A 19,405-nucleotide genomic window follows, 5' to 3' on the forward strand; every position below is an offset into this window, starting at 1 on the left:
GTGTGTGTGCTTATGTGTAGGCAGACCTGGCAATTATAATCTGTCTGCTAAATGGGATTTGATAATAATAATCTTGCCTCCCACCCACCTACCCCACCAGAATTTGGGGAAGATGAATGAGTTGATGTTGGCAAAGGTTGTCAGAGACTGAAAGGCACTGTTGGAACACCCAGTATTATTTTATTAACTAGAAGGGTGGGTGTTGGAGATTCAGGGTTGTATTTGAGATGCCTCCGCTGGAGGCTCACATAGCCATTTTTGTGACAAGCCTAATTCTTCCCTGTGCTGTCAGCTAGCCTATGGGGTTAGTCATCTGTATTTAGTAATTTAATTCAAGGATTCTTGGCTCCAAAATGAGAAAAAGAACAAGTAGAAACTCTTCATCTGGGAACACATGCATTATCACCATTGTTTTAACAGTGTCTTTTTCCTTTCTTCCCCTCTCCTAAATGTTACTTTAGTGATTAGGAGTGAGAACTTTAGCTCATATTCAGTCTAGCTCATATTCAGTGTAAAGGATACATGTAGCTAAGCTGCAAGGATGGGGCAGCATAGTGCAAGCCAAAGTTTTATGGAGAAAGGTGAATTATCAGAATAAAATGCATCAATCCTATCTTCATACTCTTTTCAATTATCTTAATTTATTTGTTGTTCAATTGTTTCAGTTCTGTCTCTTTGTGATACCATTTGAGGTTTTCTTGGCAGAGATACTAGAGTGGTTTGCCATTTCCTACTCCAATTCATTTTACAGATGAGGAAATAGGCAAACAGGGTTAAATGACTTATCCAGAATCACATAGCTAGTAAGTGTCTGAGGTTTTGAACTAAAAAAGAGGAGTAGTCTTTCTGGTTTCCAGACATGTGCTCTATTTAGTGCACAGTTCAGATGTCCCAATTAATTTATATTTCCAGTTAGAATGGCAATGGATTGAGTATCAGGCTAGGCATTAGGATAAGACTTAGATTCAAATTCTTCTTCAAACACTCAATTTAATTTAGAAAAATTTATTAGGAACATGAACTCTATTAGATAGTGTATTAAAATCTGAGAGTACAAAGATAAAAATGAAAAAAAAAATCTGCTCTTAAAGGTAGTTCTTTAGATAGAACATCCAGCCTGGAGTTAGGAAGACTTGAGTTCAAACAGAATTACTAGTTGGGTCACCCTGGACAGAAAACTTAACCCTGTTTGCCTCAGTTTCCTCATTTGTAAAATGAGTTGGAGAAAGAAATGGCAAATCACTCCAGTATCATTGCCAAGAAAACCCCAAATGGGGTCACAAAGAGTTAGACATAACTGAAAAAATTTAATACAATTCTTAAGTACTCTATAATTCCACAATTCACTGATTGGTTTCTTCGTTGTTCTTCAAACATGATGCCTCATTTCCCAACTCTATGTATTTTCTCTGGTTGTCCTCCATGACTGGAATTCTCTCTTTCCTCATTACCAACTCCTGGCTTATCTATATTTCCCAACTTCTGCAAGAAAACTTTTGTTTCCTTAAGAAATCACTTTTAATTGTAATGTTATCCTGCTAAGATTAAATTAAATTTATACTATATATACTGTTTTCTTTTGCCACTGATGTTTGCCTGTTTTCTTTCCCATTGGAATTCAGGTTCCTCGAGAGCAGGAACCACTTTTTCCCTTTGTTTTGACTTTTGTATCACCAGTCCTTAGCATAGTCCTTGATACATAATAAGTGCTTAATAAAAGCTCATTGACTCCTCAACCTATTTCATATTGTCTCTCTCAACCTTACTTTGTGAGCAACACTGCCTGTTTTTGATGAATGTGGCCAGGGCAAGGAATGTGGTCCTAGTGGACCAAGAAATTGAAACCATAGCCTTTTCTTCCCAATCCCTATGTTTTGTTCTCATTAGCACCAAGAGGAGTTTGTTCTAACCTTCTTTCATTACAACAAAGTGAACCTTAGTGACTGAGGCATGCTTCAGGATGGAGACCTTCAAATTTGTGTTTTTGGTCTTATTCTTCCTACTGTTGCCCAGTCAAGGACTCCTCTTAGATCAGAACCTTTCTCTTTGATAATGTAGTGTGTGCTTGAAGGTATTAATTAGCTACCATAGTAACTATAAATTATCATCTTTCTTTGACTTTCTTAAACAATGTAAAGAAGATGTAGTCAGCTTCCCCTACAATTAATCCTCCCTAAAGAGGTGTCTAAGTGTTGTGATCTATTACTAAATTTAGAGTTTCAAAAGCAAAGGTTGGGTCACTTTAACCAGAAATGCATGTAGTCAAAAGAATTCAGACTTAGAGATAGAATAGATTTCAGAGGTTATCTAGTTCTATTATTTTACAGATGGGGAAAATGAGGCCCACAGTAGTTAAATGACTTGCCCAATGTCACATTGATATAATGTCAAAAATTCTGAAAGACATATACTTTTTCCCACTCTACCACACTGTCTCAAAATTTGGCTTATCCACTTACTATCTTTGTAACTCTGAGCAAGTCATCTAATGTTTCTGTGACTCAGTTTCCACATCAGTAAAATGAAGAAATTGACTGGAAGATGTGAGAATAATGGCAATGTTGCCTCTGATGATGGTTGAAAGGTTGAGCAGATGGCCCACGCTAAACTAAGCATTTAAGTAAAGGAAAACATTTCACTGGAGCATCAAAGAGACTTTTTCCTGTCCCCATCTTAGCATGCTATATATTTCCTTGAGTTTCCTTTACCTGTAGGATTTTGCCTAGGTTGTACATCTCTTCATTTGTTCAGTTCTTGTGGCACAGTCCTCCATTTGGAATCACTGCCCTGAGTTTAGACTCTTACTCTGCTGTTTTCTTATTCTGTGCCCTTAGGCCAGTCACTTCATTTCAGTTTGGGCTTCCTTTTTTTCATCTATAAAATCAGTGAATTGGATCAGATCAATTATTCAATAAACCTTATTAACACTGTGCTATAGTAGATAATCTACTGTTTGGATTGTTAGTTTGTTTTATTTGTTTTTCTAAGGTTGAGTCTCTATCACACCCATGCTGGTAGTGCAATGGTCGTTAATGAGGCTGATCCCAGTACTAATTAGCTCAAAAGCTTTAGCCTGCTCCATTTTTCTAACCTGATCCAGTTTACTCCTCCTTAGATAGATAATGACTCACAATTCCTGTCATAGTGGCCCTAGTAGACATTCAATTGGCATTAGTCCCATTAAAGCTCAAAAACCCTGAGTTCAAGGGATCTCTCAATCTTAACCTCTTCAGTAGCTGGTATTACAGGCATGTAGTACCAGACTTGGCTCCTTTCTAATTTAAAAGATAAAGTCAGGATATCATTTATTCTATTCTCCTAAGATACATCGAGGTGCATTGATAACCCAAAGAAAAAGAAACTTATTAAGAACCAATCATAAGGTTCTTATGCTTTTGTTTAGAATGAGTAGGAGAACAAACATCTTGTATTAAAGATTCCATTAGTGAGACAAAGAAGCAGTAGGAGAGGGGAAAGATGTACAGTAGACATCTTAAAAAGAATGAACTATTTTGTTTTTAAAATGCTGCTTCTAAATATAGACTGCCAACCAATATCCTTTACTTGCAATTTGTTTTAGCAAAATACTAGCATTTAATTATTGGCTAGATATACGACCACATCTGACCGTTAAGTGTGGTATGACTAGCCCCAGAGGGAAGAGTTTGTAATTTATAATAGTAATCATGTATTTTGTCTTAAAAAATGTAATACTTGCAGGATGATTGGAGTGGCTTGATTACATCCATCAAACTACAGAGAAATCTCCCTAGGGTGAATAAAGTCAGCCACTGTCTGGTTCCTAATATTCTGAGAATTAGAATTAATATGTGTGTTGTCAAAATATAGTAAAGCCCCAGCAATGCTGGCATAAGAAGAGTACCCAATTTGGACTAAGAATTAGAGACACTGATTTAAATTCTGGCTCTACAGACTTACTTGTACGACCCTGGGTATATCCCTTCTTTCCCTTCCAATTTTAGTTTGCCTATTTTTCAAATGCTGATCCCTAAGATCTCTGCCAGATCAAGATCATCTGATCCTATTTAAATAAACTGGGAGGAGGCCAATTGAATACAGTGAAAAATTTTAATTACTTTGAGTGTTTTTTAGAAAGAAGTATTGTTCATCTCTTTTTTCCTTCCCTCCCTCTCTTCCCTTTCTCCCTCCCTTCTCTTCCTTCCTTCCCCCTTCTCCCCTCCCTCTCGCCTTTCTTTCTTTTTTTTTCTTTCTTTCCTCTTTCCTTCCTTCTTTTCTTCCTTCCTTCCTCCTCCATTTCACCTTTCTTCCTTCATTTCTTTTTCTTTCTTTCATTCTTTTTTCTTCCTTCCTTTCTTCCATCCTTCTTTCCTTTCTTCCTCTATCCCTCCCTTCATTTCTTCCTTCCTTCCCTTCTCTCTTTCCTTCCTTTCTTCCTTCCTCCCTTCTCCCTCCCTTCTGCCTTTTTTCTTTTTCTTCCCTCCTTCCTTTCCTTCTTTCTTTCCTTCTTTTCCTCCTTTCTTTCCTTTCTTCCTTCCTTTTTTCCTCCCTTCTCTCCTTCCTTCCTTTCTTTCTTTCTTTCTTTCTTTCTTTCTTTCTTTCTTTCTTTCTTTCTTTCTTTCTTTCTTTCTTTCTTTCTTTCTTTCTTTCTTTCTTTCTTTCTTTCTTTCTTTCTTTCTGTTTCTTTCTTTCTTTCTTTCTTTTTCTTCCTCCCTCCCTTCCTTCCTTCCTTCCTTTCTTTCCTCTCTTCCTTAAGTATCCCTACCCCAAAGAATATATCTCCTCCATTATACTAAAAGGAAGCAATCTATGAACAGATAAACAAATACAGCATCACTCAAAGAAAGAAAGAGGATTGTACCTCTGGGGAGATCGAAGAAAATAGGTGGGGAAATGAAAACCACCTCAATTGATCTTTTTTTGTTTTAAGACCAATGATTTTAATTCAACCAGGAAAACTTTTGTTTGAATGCCATAGATCTTGTAGGAGATAGGGTCATGCCCAAATGTCTTCTAATAAGCATTGAGAAAGAGGTGACATAATGTGTTTCTAAGGGAAAGCATTGAGACTGCATACTATAGTAGAAAGAATTCTGACTCTGGAGTTAGAAGATCGTGTTCTAATTCTGATTCTGATGGCCTCTACTTGTATGACCCAGGGCAAATCATTTAACTTTCTAAAACCTCACTTCCTGCATATATACAAAAGGAGGACCTTGCACTGGATTGTCTCTGAAGTCCTTTCTAACTGTATAAGAGAGATCTCAAAAGGAATTTCCTATACTTCTTAACAGAGGTGGGGTACGATGAGTTCAGAACTGTACATATACTGGCAGCTTTTAATAATTATATTAGTTTATTTTGCTAACCCAAATTCCCCCTCTTTTTTATGAGATAACTAGAGGAATAAGGGAAAGAAATGTATTAAGAGATATAGATGATATAATAATAAGATACCAATAAAATTTATTTTAACTTTTTAAAGGAAAGCAGAATTCCTGCTTCATACTAGGATTTGGAAGTTGATCAGATGTTATCTTCTAACTCTTTATGACTAATGCAAGAAGTTTCAATTATTTTATTAACATCACATTACCATGCTGTTTCTACTAACATAAGATCATATTCTGGGAAGTGCCTACTATGTGCAAGGCACTATGCTAATTATAATTAAAAATCATTTATACTATAGTAAATATTATCTCATTAGATCTTCACAACAACTCTCTGAGATAGAAGTTATTATTATTTGCATTTTATACTTGAGGAAACTGAGATAGCATAGGTTAAATGACTTACTAATGATCACTTTTAGTAAGTGTTTAAGTTAAGTGAGTGTTGAATCTTCTTTCTGTGTTCTAGAGGAAATAGGATTAGATTTGAAGAGAACCTGTTTTTGATTAGCAGAGTTATTACTATTTAGCTTCTTAACCTATGATTTGTGACCCCATATGGAGTCTCATAACTGAATGTGGAGATCATGAAATTATGATTTATTATCAATAAATGTTTGATTTGTACATCTATTTTATATATCTATATGCCCAGGGCATGTAAAAATTTCTCAGGTCAGATTTCCTGACCGTTCCTGTGCTTTCTCTACTGTGTTACCTAGATGTCTAAGAAAAAGTAGAGAGGGTAATTGCTGAATGCTCTCAGACCTTTCAACACAATGCTGATCTTTCCCCTTTCTCCCTACCCCAAAAAACACGGATTGGGCAATTTCTCCTAGAATTTGGAAAGTCTTGCGGCCAACCCACCTCTCCCCTCTGTAACTCTGAGGATGTTCAAGCTGAGACTCCATTGCCATTGAAAAAGTTTCAGTCCATCTGTCTGAATCTCTGAGTTAAGATTAATCTGATGAAGACAAAATTCTTGGGTGTTTGTGATGTACAAGATGGAAATATTCTTGTTTACAGAAACTTTTGAAATATGCATGTTCTACATCTTCTGTTCTCTCTCTTTCTCATATTGTTTTAATAAAATTTGAGGTGAAAGATGAGCATTTCCTCCAAGAATAAAGCAAGCTAAGGAGAGAAGGAAAATCTGATGATCCTCAAACCATGGGATTTCACTAGCCAAATGAAGTACTCACAGCCTAAATAAGACAGAATTGTAGCCCCAGAACTTTATTTGAAAAAACTGTAGATTCTCAAAATGTTACCTTTGAATAGTGGTGAATCTTCTCTCGGGGGTCTAGAGGAAATAGGATTAGGTTTGAAGAGAACCTGTTTTTGATTAACAAAGTTATTATTTACTACCCAGGTTCTTTACCTGTGGTTTATTATCCCATATGGGGGTCTCATAACTGAATGGGGAGATCATAAAATTATGATTTATCATTAGTAAATGTTTAATGTATATACCTACTTTATATACCTCTATGCCTAGGGTCATATAAAAATTTCTCTGGTGAAAAGGGATGGTGAATGAAAAAAGTTGAAGAAGCCCTGATTTTACTATACCTAGATGATATTGGGGAACTTATGTTACCTTTCTGTATCTCAGTTACCTTCTCTGAAAACAAAGGAGTGGTGGACTAAATGAATCTAATGAGGCTGAGAAACGAAGTTGGAGTTAGCTTGTGAAAAATTTTAAATGTTCAACAGTTAGTGAATAAGCATTTATTAAGCATCTGGATTTGAAATCAAGTCTTCCTGACTCTAGGTCCAATACTCTATCTACTGTGCCACCTAACTGTGAGACAGATACTACATATGTTAAGAAATTGATTCTCTATTATTGTTCTATAAGAAATGACCAGCAGGATGATTTCAGAGAAGCCTGGAGAGACTTACATGAACTGATTCTGAGTGGAAAGAACAGAACCAGGAGATCATTACACACAGCAACAACAAGACTATATAATGATCAATTCTGAAGGACCAGGCTCTCTTCAACAATGAGATGATTCAAACCAGCTACAACTGTTCAATGATGAAGAGAGCCATCTATACCTAGAGAAAGGACTGTGGGAACTGAATGTGTTTCACAACATTTTTGTTGCTGTTTGCTTGCATTTTATTTTGCTTATCTTTTTTTTGTATGGCATGATAATTGAATAAACATGTATACATATATTGGATTTAACATACATTTCTACCATTTTTAACATATATTGGACTACTTGCCATTTAGGGGAGGGTGTGGGAAAGGGGGGTAATTGAAACAGAGGGTTTTGCAAGGACTAATGCTGAAGAACTGTCCACGGATATGTTTTGAAAAATAAAAAGCTTTAATTAAAAAAAATTGATTCTCACAGAAATAATAAGTTTAGATGCAGGATTTCTTTGAATCTAAATCTTCAACAAAATGGGATAAATTTTAACCAAGTTTGAACCAATTTATTCATTGAATATGCCCATACTGCCTGCCTATCATTGATTATTTAATTAGACTTAAAAAGCATCTATTAAGCATTGTGCTATATGCTGAGGATACAAAGTTGCCTCTGCTTTCTAGGGGGTAGAAAACTCTCTGATACATGCAGGAAGAAGGAAAGAGATTTGATAAATAAGACTTCCTGCCAAGCAAGGGTGCCTATCCTGGGTCCCTTTCACCAAATGTCTGAAGAAAATCATAAAGCCAAAATTGAATGGTCTCAGGGTAGAGATACTGAGGAATGACATTTGTAAGACAGCTAACTATCCCCCAATACCAAGAGAAGGGTGTTCTAGAAAACTTCTGGCTAGGAAATAGACGGCCCTGAGAAGGAAAGTCAAGATGATTCAAAACTAGAAACCAAGTTGAACACTTGGCAAAGATAATAACTGACATTTATCCAGACTTTTAAAGTATACAAAGTCTTTTATATACATTATCTTCACAGGGATTGTGCCTTAAGTTTTATTCCATTCCCACCCTCCATTTTTAGGGCAGCTAGGTGGCACCATAGTGTACAGACTGCTAGCTCTAGAGTCAGGAGGATTCATCTCCCTGAGCTAAAATTAAACACTTATTAACTGTAGAGACCCTGGAAAAGTCACTTAACTCTCTTTGCCTTAGTTGCTTCATCTGCAAAATGAGCTAGAAAAGGAAATGGAGTTATTCCAGTATCTTTATCAAGAAAACCCTAAATGGGATCACAAGAGTTAGACATGACAGAAAAGACTGAACATTAACAATATGCTCCATTTTACAGATGAAGAAACTGAGACCTAGAAATGACTTGCCAAAGATTGTCATTTCCAGAGTCAACAGTGGGATTTAACTCCAGTCCTTTCCAACTTCAAGCCAAGCTGAGTTTCCCCTGCATCCCAAGAGTTGGCACAAGACACAAGAAATGCCAAGTAGTTGAATGCTAAGTGTCTCCAGTGAGGTGTCATTTCCTTTTTGTGAGCTGGGGCAGCAGGGTTACTTTGAAGATAGCTCCTTGCTCCAGCTGTCTCCTGAAGCAATAAGGGAATAGGGAGAGACAGAGGATTGGAGCTTTCTGTCATCAGGTTATTTATAGTCCTCTCCTGATGTGATAGTCTGTTCTATCTACTTTTGTGCCCCTACTGATGGATCCCCACACTTTATATGGGAAAAGAAAGAGGCCAAGGAGAAAGACTCTGAGCTAAAAAGAAAAGAAATTAAAAACAAACCAAATATATATATATATATATATATATATATATATATATAGTAAGGGTCTGGAGACAGGAGTATTTAACGTCCATTTGAAGAGCACATTGATTTTATTTTTTGGAAAAAATTTGATTTCATTGGCATAGAGATTTCTTGATATGGAAATTTTGTTCCTCCCTATGCAGATTAGCAATTCAATGATTACTTATACTCTAAAAGAGTTGCCTGGGGTAAGGGGAAGTTAAAGAACTGAAAACATCTACACAAACTTATTTCATTGATAACATTTGAACCCAGCTCTTTCTAACTGTAGGCCACAGGAATTTCTCTAAGTAAAGCTAATCCTTATTTTAATCTCCTTAACTGGATCATTGTTAAATTTCCTAAATCTAAGTGCACCCCAAGGTCCTAGGCTCTTTTCTTTTTTTTTTGCCCTATTCCTCTTCTCATTCCAATGTCTCTGTCTCTATCTGTGGGTGTCTCTCTGTATCTGTCTCTGGCATCTCTCCCTGTGTCTCTACCTCTCTGCCTCTCTGCCTCTCCTTCCTCTATCTCTAGTCTCTCTGTCTCTGTGTTTTTCTGTCACTGTCTCTCTGCCTCTAGCTCTGTCTCCTTGAGTCTCTGTCCCTCTCACACACATCATCATCATCATCAGCAGCAGCAGCAGCAGCAGCAGCTTCTATGGATTTAATTAACATTCCTATACAGAATACTCCTAGATCTATATGACTATTCCTAATATCTCTCCTGGATGTCAATCTTGTATTAAAATCTTGTAGTCATTATTTAGTCATTTTCCAATCTTGTCCAAAGTCTTCATGACCCCTTTTGGGTTTTTGGGGGGCAGAGATATTGGAGTGGTTTGCTATTTCTTTTTCCTTATTTTACAGATGAATAAACTGAGACAAATAGGATTAAGTGGCTTACCCAGGGTCAACCACTATTAATTGTCTTAGGCCAGATTCGAATTCAGGGAAATGAGTCTTCCTGACTACAGAATTAGAGCCCTATGCACTATGGCACCACCTAGCTGCCCCTGCCCTGCAAATATAATTTACCTACAGTATATTTTAAACAGGATGTTCTACAGGCATCTCAAACAGAACTTGTCCAAAACAGAGAGAGAGAGATGGAGAGACAGAAACAGAGACAGAGACAGTTACATGCTTTCCTTACAAGTTCTCACAATAGAGCACTAGCCCTGAAGATGAGGGGAAAAAACAAAAAGCAAAAAAAAACAAAAAAAACAAACATTTTTTTTCTGGTTTTAGACATCTAATTAATCATGAGAACTTGGGTAAGTCTATTTACTTTCCAGTCTTAGTTTTCTTATCTGTAAAACAAGAGTAATGATAGCTCTTGCCTCACACAGGCTTATTGTGTAGAAATGTGAGCTTTTAAAATTTCCCCAAATTTTAAGTATTTATTGAAAAATGGGATGTCATAAATTCCTGGATTTATAACTAGAAGAAACTTTTGAAGTCATCTAATCTTGAACCTTCATTTGGCAAAAGAGAAATGAGGCCTGAAAGAAGTGGCTTGCCTACGGTTCTATAGGTACTTAATTACAGGTACTCTGACTCAATCCCACTGCATTTTTCACCACCCTACGACAAAAGCCTTAGTATAGTGCCACTCCCCACCCTGCCACCCCTTACATTGCCAAAGTGTTTCTTCCCTGATTCTTTTATACCAGATTATTATTTAGGTGACATTTCTGTTCTTATCTTTTCCTTAATGCCTCTTCAGATAATGGGAAAAAATCCAGCATAATCAACCATGTGGATTGAGTGCCCACTCTGTACAGAGCAGAACATAGTACAGGCAGTCCCCAAAAGATGAACAGGTTGTTTTCCAAAGGCTTATTTGTAAGTCGATTGTTTGGAAATTAGAAAGCAATTTTCCATAGAAAATGGTTAGGTTTCCAGACAAGGCCCAATTACTTACATAACCTATAATGTAGCCAACATGTACAACTATACAATGCATTATACAATAGTACTATATAATGAAACCCACTTTTTGAACAATATCTCTTTGGGAAAATGTATTTGGAGATCTTATGTCAAATGCAAGCTATGTTATCCTCTCTCACTTTAACCTTAGCATTGGGATTAGGGACTTCTCTGTCCCCCAAGGTGATGGCTTCTATGGTTTAAGGAAGAGAGTCTGATAGGACAGGAACTGAGAATGGTGGGGAGTTCAGATAAGAGATTCAGAAAATCACAGGGTTCATAGGAAAAGACGAGACTAGGAGTAAATGTTTAATACCTGGGTTCTCTAAAACACCCATCTCACACTTAATCTCCATTACTAACATTTTCACTATCATTTTATCAGATCAAGATAAAAAACAAAATAATGAATCAAAACTGGACTTATAGCATTTACTGATTTCTGAAGTATAACTGCTTCACTTTAACAGTCAGGTTTTGGGAACTTTGTTTGACCTGGCTTTAGCACATCCCTGGGACTCTGGCTTCTTAGAGATTTTTGTTGTTCAGTCATTTTAGTACTGTCTGACTTTTCATGACTCCATTTGGGGTTTTCTTGGCAAAAATACTGGAGTGCTTTTCCATTTCTTTCTCCAGCTCATTTTACAGCTGAGGACACTGAGGCAAACAGGATTAAGTGACTTGCTCAGGGTCATACAGCTAGTAAATGCCTGAGGCCAGATTTTAACTAAGGAAGATGAGACTTTCTGACTTCAAGTGCACAGTTCTTAATCTGGATCAGTTCTATCCTGTTACCCCTTTGTTATACACTTTATTTATCCATTTATCCACTCAGTTAATATTTGTTAACTTGTGGTTATGATTAGTTTCTGCCTTTATGGTACTTACATTCTAATAGAGAAGCTATTGAATACTAGAATTATTCAAACACATCTAAAGTCTCATTGATATGGCTCCTCTGGTGATACAGATCATAATTCATCCATGTTTGCCCATTGTGAATCTAGTTTATGTATCATGTGTTTGCCACATGGGCTCCAAAAACATGCTTGTGGCTTTCTTCTTTTTCTCCATTCCTTTGTCTCTTTTCTTTCTTCCTGTCCTCTTTCCTTCCTTCCTTCTTTCTTTTCTTTCTTTTTCCTTCTTCCTTCCCCATCTTTCTATCTTCTTCCCTCCTTCATTCTTTTTTTCTCCTTTTAAAAATGTTCAACGCCCCTTTTTATTATGAATTTATTAAGCATGAACAACCATAAGTATTTCCAAACTGAAGACTAGAAGAAAAAAAAATTAAACATTAAATTGAAAAGGCCCATTAGATGTCAAGTTGTGATTTTTAAAGCACATATAAATTGTTTTCCAGAATAGTTGGACCAATTCACAGCTCCAACAGCACTGCATTGCTGTGTCTGTCCTCCCACAGACCCTGCAACAATTGATTTCCATCTTTAAATTTTTGTTAATCTGACAAGAATGATGGGAATTTCAGAGTTATTATAATTGGCATTTCTTTTGTTAGAGATTTGAAGCATTTTTTTTTTCATATGGTTGTTGACAGTACCCCTTGAGAATTAGTCATATATTCTTAAGGGAATGGTCTTATTCTTTTATAGTTGCAATAAATCCTTATACTTTTTTTATATCAGAGAAATCTACTCCAAAGATTTTCCCCATATGATTTCCCTGGCCAATTCTAACTCCATTAATTTTATTTGTGCAAAATCCTTTCTTGCTTTCTTTTTATATAACAAAGATATTAGTGAAACAAATGAATCAGCAGCAGTTATCCTTCATTCTTGATGTATGATCAGTCCATCTTCTTTATTTGTTTAATTTGATAGATCTATGTGAAAGAACATTTTGCTTTTTGTAGTTTCTTATTTGTTTTATCCTTTGGTTTGTTTGCAGCCTTGTCACACTCATTACGTCTCATTTCTTTACATTATAATTATACTCAATTTTAATTCTTCAAAATACATAATGTTCCATGTCTCACAATAATAAAACATTGTATGAATAATTATATAGATATACCCTGCATAATGTTGCTTCAACAAATGTAATTTTTCAGTAATGTCATTTGTAACTACACAATATTTCTAGGTTTAATACAGCTATGTTTTTTAATAAGCAGCTATTTCAAGTCACAGTCTCCAAATTTCTACTTAGTACAAACTTTCTTCTCTCTCTTACTAGGTTATATGACAGTCCCATCAATCCAGTAATAGTAACATTAATTGAGGACGTGAAATAATCTAAATAACAGTGGAGGGAATCCAATATTACTATAATCTCTTAACCTATGCACAATTTTCTATACATCCAGAAGATCTTTAAATTCCCTGATTGTCCAGAAAAACAATATACATTTCCAGACTCACAAACATCAATAGTGCATGTGGTGCTATCTGTCATTCTTATCTAGCATAGAGTTTCAGTACAAAATGAACCATGGTTGAAACTTCCAACCTTACCTCTAGGGTATCACAATCCAGTTTCAATTAGGTTGTAAAAGGATATCATAATCATACCACTATATGTGATCACTCCATTATGACCATACTCTAGGCCCTTGCCTCTCTGTAGTAGTTCTTTCTAAGGCATGTAGGTAGGGCAGTGGATAGAACATCAGGCCTAGAGTTAGGAAGATCCTAATTTCCAATCTGAACTCTGATACTTATTAGTTTTATAAACATGGGAAAATCATTTAATTTTATTTGCCTCAGTTTCCTTATATATAAAATGAGATGGAGAACAGAATGGAAAACTATATCAGTATCTTTGCCAAGAAAACTCCAAATATGGTCACAAAGAGTCTGAAGTGACTAGAACAATGAAATAACAATAAATTAGTTCCTCTACTCTCCTAAATATTTGTTTCTTCTTCTTTCCTCCCATATTGCTTTTTAGAACTTCTGTCTTGTAGAATACTTTCCAACACTCTATGGACTTGCCTGCCTCAGCTTCACATTCAGGCTTCTGGAAAAGAGAAGTCCAGAGAATCCCAATGAGTATAACAATGAGTGACTTTTTCTCAGCCTTTAGTGTTGTGGGAAACCAAATCTGAAGGACACATTTATTAAGCTTTGTGACCTTGGACAAGTCAGTTCTCTACTCTGCATCTGTTTCCTCCTTTATAAAAAGTTGAGAAAAATGCTATTTAAGGTATTTTGTAGTACTAAAAGACTAGAAATCTATGGCTCTCTAAAAACTGAGTACTTTTAGCCTATCACGCTTGTTTGTAGAGAAGGAAACTAATGTCCATAGAGATAAAAAGTTAAGATTAGTGATAATAATGACTTAAAATTTAAATTAATGATAATTCAAAATTTAAATTAAACTTTGATGATAGTTTTATAATAAATGCATATTAGAAAACACAATCATATATCATGCACATATATGACATTTAATTCTAATATCATTATTATAATTAGTATTCATATACCCATTATGTGCCAGACACTGTACTAAGCGCCTGATCAGTATTATCTCATTTGATACTCATGACAGCCTTGTGAGATAGGTAGGCACTATTATTATCATTTTACAATTGAGAAAACTGAAGCAAACAGAGATGAAATATCTTGCCCAAGGTCACACAGCTGTTAGTGCTTGAAGTCACATTTGAATGCACGTCTTCCTGACACCAGATTTTGCACTCTATTCATACATTATACAGGTAGCAAATGACAAAACTAAGATTTGAATTGACGTCTTAGGACTCCAAATATATCCTTCTTTCTGCTAAGTCATATAATCCTAACTCCCCAAACAGGATGATAAAAGGAATTCACTCCAGTAGAAAATGAAGTGCTAAAAAGAAGCAGAGTAAAGGATGACACCAAGAAAGGATCTGGGAACAGCAACAATATTAGCAGTATTGGGTTTGACCAGATGCATCTGAGTAGCCTTGTGGAAAATGTTTGATGGACTTAAAGGGATTTGTCATTGTTCCTGCTGAAGCCTGCTTCCAGATGATTACAGTGAAGCCAATTTTATCTTATTATCCACTTGTTAGGACTGAGAAGGACTTGGAACTTGGATATGTTTATTTGGCATGCTTGTTTAAAAAAAAAAAATGCACCATTTTCCGAGAATGAATTCTTCCTCACTGGAAAATTATTAGCTGAAAGTGCTGTGCAATCTGGGTCTATTTTGAGGAGGACTGGCCTCTCATACTATGGATTGGAGGGTAGAGAGGGAGGGAGTTGCAAGAGTGGGCTTTTGAGTCTTTACTTTGGGGATCTAAGAGATTTTCCGATGTTTAAGGTCAAACTCATTTAAAGATGCGGATGCGATAATGAACTTTAGCCAATTGATGTTCATATTTATTTTGCTCCACCTCTCAGATTTTTGATATGTTCTAGGGCAGTAGGGTTAAATAAATAAGGCTTATTGTTGGATTTGGAGTGAGAAAGACTGGAGTATGATACCCATTCCATATACTTATTCTCTCTGATTACAGGCAAGTTATTTTCACTCTAACCTCAATTTCCTTATCTGTACAGCATAATTATCCCAAAATGAGATTTGAATGAGATAAGACACATAAAGTAGTCAAGAAATCATAACTTAAATGTCTGTTGTGATGATTACTATTATAGGCAACAGTTAAAATGGATTTATGATCTTGTCCATAGTACTATGAATCACCACAGGTCTTGTATCATCATCTTATTTAAAGAGCTTGCTATCCATGCCTTCGTCTAACTCATTGATAAAAATGTTAAACAGCACATAGCCAAACACAGATCCCTAGGGAACTTCATTGTAGACTTCCTTCCAAATTAACATTGGACTGTTAATGACTACTCTTGGGATGCTGCCATTCAAACAGCTGAACCCAGCTAATTGTAACATCATCTAACACATAATTCTCCACCTTCCCAACAGTAAAATCATTATTAGGCACAGGTTTCAGAATGAAGGTCAGTGCTCAGGAATTGCATTTTAACATGTTCTATAGGTAAGAAAGTGGATACTTATGTTGGCTCCTTGCCAAGAGGGAAATCTTGAGCCTTTTGATTTGAAGAGATCCACAGGAGGAGCCCACAATAAAAGAGACTCTTAAATATGTGAATATTATGGAGTAAGCAATGGCAATATAGAAGAATTGCTTTGAAGAAAACATTTTCTTGCCTTACAGACTACATTCTTGAAGGCTACCCTTACCACTCAAAGAAATATCAGCGATGATAAGTGTTCTTACCCTTGATATGATTTTATTCTCTAAGACTTTATTCCTTATATTTTTTCCTTTTCATAGATCATGATGAAAGTATAAAAGATTCTTTAGACAAGAAGTCAAAGAGAGAAAGAAATAATTCATATACACAAAAATATTTGTAGCAATACTCTTTTTGACAACAAAGGACTAGAATAAACTAGGCCGATGAATATCAGTAGTTTACTGCTGAACAAACTAGGTATAGGAAAAAAGTAGGATTATTACTGGAGAAGCTAGATTGCATAGTGGTTAGAGTGCTATCCCTTAAGTCATGAAGAGTTGAATTCAAATTCAGCTTCTGCTCTTTACTATATGTGTGACCTTGGGCAAGTCGTTTTGCCCTGTTTGCTTCAGCTTCCATAGATGTAAAATAATTGGAGAAGGAAATGTTATTTCACTATCTTTGCAAAAAAAAAAAAAAAAAAACTCAAATGGGAGTCATAAAGAGTGAGAAACAACTGGAAAGTAACAGGATGTTATTTTGCTATAAGTAATAGCTAATGTGAGGAATTGAGAGAGCTATCATTGGTTTTTATAAGCTGATGTAGAAAGAAGTAAAGGGAATTAAACAAAACAAAACACAATGACAGCAACAATTTCAATGAATACAATCCTAAAAACAAATACAAATTCATGACAATGATCAATCTTGATCATGGAGAATAATTGTTGAAATATTATTCCCCACTCTTTCTTTATCATAGATTTCTAGCCTGGGGTTTGTGAACTTAAAAAAAAAAAAAAAAAAAGTTGATCACTGTATTCCAATGATTGATTCTTTTTGACATCTTATTATTATTTTACATTTTATTTATATTTATTATATTTATGTACTATATATATATATATATATTATTTAATATTTTAAAATATTATTCTAAGAAATGTTCTTTTCCCCAAACTTCTCAAGGGGTCCATGACACAAAAAAGGTTAAAACTTCTGACCTAGATTAAGAGATATCATTATAGGTCATGTTGTCATTGATGAAACTTTGGAAGCCAGCTAGTCCACTCTCTAGATTGGTCAAGTCAATTAGCTAAGGTTGTGCAAGTACTAAATGTCAGAGACAGAGGATTATATATGGGCTATATGGAGGTTTCAGCAGGGCTAGCACCTCTGGTGTGAGAGTTTGCCAAGCTTCCTTTTCCTTCCCTTCATATCTACTTTTGTTATCCACCTGTCACCCAACTCTCACCTGTGGCTTCAAGAAGCAGTACCACTTACAGAATCCACACCAGGGTAGAACTCTTAGCAGATGGGCTAAATCAGACTGAAGGTAACTGACAGGTCTCAGACCCATTGGTGAGTTAATGGGATATCTGCCTCAAGTATGTGAAGACTTCCCCCAGCGGAATGCACAGATGAAACCAATTTTTTTCCCCCAATGGCCATGAAGACACCCACAGTAGCTGCTGTGGAGTGCTTAAGAGCTTGGTCAGATATAGAAGACACCAAGGTCATCCACTGCATTATTGGCCATCACCAGCTCTTTGATGACTCTAGAGTAGGACTGATGACTTTCTACAACTTTGCCTCAGTTAAATCCAATTTGCATACAAATCAAGACATAAACTTGGGACACAGATGCATTGTTGGTGGAGTTGTGAATGAATCCCACCATTCTGGAGAGCAATCTGGAATTATACCCAAAAAGTTATCAAACTGTGCATACCTTTTGATCCAGCAATGCTACTACTGGGCTTATATTCCAAAGAGAGACTAAAGAAGGGAAAGGGACTTGTATGTGCCAAAATGTTTTATGGCAGCCCTTTTTGTGGTGGCTAGAAACTGGAAGATGAATGGATGTCCATCAATTGGAGAATGGTTGGATAAATTGTGGTATATGAATGTTATAGAATATTATTGTTCTGTAAGAAATGACCAGCAGGATGAATACAGAGAGGCTTGGAAAGACTTACATGAACTGATGTTGAGTGAAATGAACAGAACCAGATCTTTATACACTTCAACAACAATATTGTATGAGGATGTATTCTGAAGGAAGTGGATATCTTCAACAAAGACAAAATCTAATTCAGTTCCAATTGATCAATGATGGACAGAATCAGCCATAGCCAGAGAAGGAACCCTGGGAAATGAGTATGAACAGGTTACATTTTTGTTTTTCTTCTCAGGTTATTTTTACCTTCTGAATCCAATTCTTCCTGTGCAATAAGAGAACTGTTTGGTTCTGCACACATATATTGTATTTAGGATATATTATAACATATCTAACATGTATAAGACTGCCTGTCATCTAGGGGAGAGGGTGGAGAGAGGGAAGGGAAAAGTCAGAACACAAGTGAGTGCAAGGGATAATGTTGTAAAAAAAAAATTACCCATACATATGTATTGTCAATAAAAGATTATAATAAAATAAAAAAAAATAAAAAACAATTAACAAGCATTTATTACATTCCTACTTAATGGTCTAGGCACTGTGCCTAATGTGAAATGCTAAATGGGCAATATTTTAACAAAATTTGCCAAATATAACTGAATTCACAAAATTAAATCTTTTTGGTTTAAAAAAAAAAAAAGACAACCCTGTGATATCATTGGTTTTCTTAAAAAACAAAACAAAACAAAACAAAACAAAAACCAAACAGCAATCATATGTAAGGGAATTTGGTGTTGTTTTTAGACAACATTAACTGCTTAGCTGTTTTTTCCTTTTTATAAGAGAAGTTTCAATGGTGGAGTTGGAAATTGATGTCAGGAAAACACTGGTGTCAACAGGAAGCACTAGTAAAACTTCTTCAAAAAATGATTCCAATGTTTTCCCATTTGTCACATGTGAACTAAAAATGTATAACTAGAAGGAGCAATTTCATGACTTTGAAAGAATGGAAAGACTGAAAGAGTCAAAAAAAACTAGGTTCTAGACCTTGATTTGCTATTAACTTGGAGTATGATCTCATGTCCTTCTAAATCTTAATTCCTTCCTCTGTGAAATCAGAAAATTAGATTAAAGGACTGGTGTTAAACTCAAATAGAAATGAGGTATAAAATCACACATAACAATCATTGTTGACCACATATTGATTTAGAAAACCATGTATTAATGTTGTCTATTTCATAGACAATAGACAATAGACATAGACAATATTTCCCTTTTACCCTGGTTCACCCTTTACTTGGGGATGTTATGAGTTGCATGGCCTCTGAAGTGCT

The sequence above is a fragment of the Sminthopsis crassicaudata genome, chromosome 4 (genome assembly GCF_048593235.1).
Source record: "Sminthopsis crassicaudata isolate SCR6 chromosome 4, ASM4859323v1, whole genome shotgun sequence".
In the NCBI taxonomy this organism is placed as follows: Eukaryota; Metazoa; Chordata; class Mammalia; order Dasyuromorphia; family Dasyuridae; genus Sminthopsis; species Sminthopsis crassicaudata.